This window comes from Petaurus breviceps, unplaced genomic scaffold, assembly GCF_028583685.1.
Source record: "Petaurus breviceps papuanus isolate PSGF00001 unplaced genomic scaffold, PetGlider_PUasm1.0 99, whole genome shotgun sequence".
Classification (NCBI taxonomy): domain Eukaryota; kingdom Metazoa; phylum Chordata; class Mammalia; order Diprotodontia; family Petauridae; genus Petaurus; species Petaurus breviceps.
Genome location: NW_027187465.1, coordinates 10752778 through 10754386, shown reverse-complemented (window position 1 = coordinate 10754386; position 1609 = coordinate 10752778). Strand labels below are relative to the sequence as shown.

The window sequence follows — 1609 nt, the reverse complement described above, 5'->3', positions numbered from 1 at the left end:
AGAAGTATTAATGGAATCTTTGTTCCTGAATTTGTGAGTTGTTTTCTTTGTGACCAACATGTTTCATTTGCCCCCAAAGGGATATGGGAGTTGGACAGGGTAGAATTAAAAATTTTTCTAAAAATCGGAGACTGAGCAATTCATTCCAAACTGATAACTTACTATGTGCCAGGTACTTGGATAGGTCCTAGATATAATAATGGAAATGAAATAGTCCCTGCCTTCAAGGGGATTCCATTCTATTGGGATTTTGTGTGCATGTGTGTATGTATGTAAATACAACATGTAACCAGAAAAGCACAGACAGGAGGCCATTGTGCCTTTTTGGGGCTGGACAACAGGGTTAAAGGGAAGTGGGGCAGGCTGAAATAGTCCAGATAGATTGGATTTTTTGTGTTTGCTTTGGCTTCAGGCTTTAGAGTCAAATAAAAATTCCAAAGGGGACGTGGGCCTCCTGAGGGGCCTCCTGAGAGCAGGAGTAGCTTTCACCAGGCTCCCTATGGCTGCGTCTGAGCATCCCACGAAGATAAGTTCATTTGCCCAGACCCCTGACTTGTGGTGCCTGCTCTTGCCTCAGCGGGTCTCCTGCAGGCAAAACTCAGAGGCCCTCTTGTCTGGTATCTTTTGATAAAACTGTTACTGTATTTTCTGCTTTATGAGGGTTGTAAGTATGGGGGATGTAGTTGAGAAACCACAGGGATCTGGGGAGGAAAGATGATTCTATTTCTTTGTGCCCATTTTAAAAGCTCTGGCTGAGGGACAGTATATCTCGCATAGTTCTAAACCCCACTATCAGGGGGACTCCCCCTCCCCCAAACCCAAACCTCACATGAAAAACTTTCAACAAGGGGAAAAAAGATTTCCAAGCTTCAGTCAATGACCCATTTCTTTCTTTTTTAAAATAAAATTTGATTTTGTTTCATTTTTATATAATCTACATTTCCCTTTCTCCTCCCCCAAAACCATCTTTTATAACAAACACCAAAAGAAAGAAGAAAGAAAAAAGAGATTAGTAAGACTAACCAATACATTAAAAAGTCTGTTGGAAAAGGCAGTATGGTGGTAAAGTGGATAGAAGGATGAACCTGGAGTCAGGAAGCCTGGAATCCAAATCCTACCTCAAACACTAGCTATGTGACCCTGGGCTAGTCACTTAACCTCAGGTTTTTCAACTATAAATTAGAGATGCTAATATAGCACTTACCTCCCAGGGTTGTTGTGAAGATTGAATGAAATAATATTTGCAAAGGGCACATAGGAGATGCATAATAAATGTTTAGTTCCTTCCCTCTGATATTATATGCAATGTTTCCCACTCATTCTACCATTGTAAAGAAGCTGGTAAAGTGCTCGCTTTGGTAGCACATATACTAAAATTGGAACGATACAGAGAAGATTAGCATGGCCCCTGCGCAAGGATGACATGCAAATTTGTGACGTGTTCCATATTTTTAGGGGCGGCCAGGTGGCTCAGCGAGTAAGAGTACCGGCTCCAGTGTCGGGATGACCTGGATCAAATCCGGGCTCGGATACTCAGCACCACACCCAGAAATAACTGGCCGTGTAACCTTGAGCAAGTTACTTAACCCCTATTGCTTTAAAAAAAAAA

General features: G+C 42.0%; 1 non-coding gene across 1 annotated transcript; it reads left to right on the top strand.

Annotated features, from left to right (window-relative positions):
* The first annotated feature begins 1346 nt into the window (after positions 1-1346).
* LOC138156562 (U6 spliceosomal RNA) lies at positions 1347-1453 on the top strand. Its single transcript, XR_011167185.1, has one exon. It is a non-coding gene; the product is annotated as a U6 spliceosomal RNA (small nuclear RNA).
* The last annotated feature ends 156 nt before the right edge of the window (positions 1454-1609 follow it).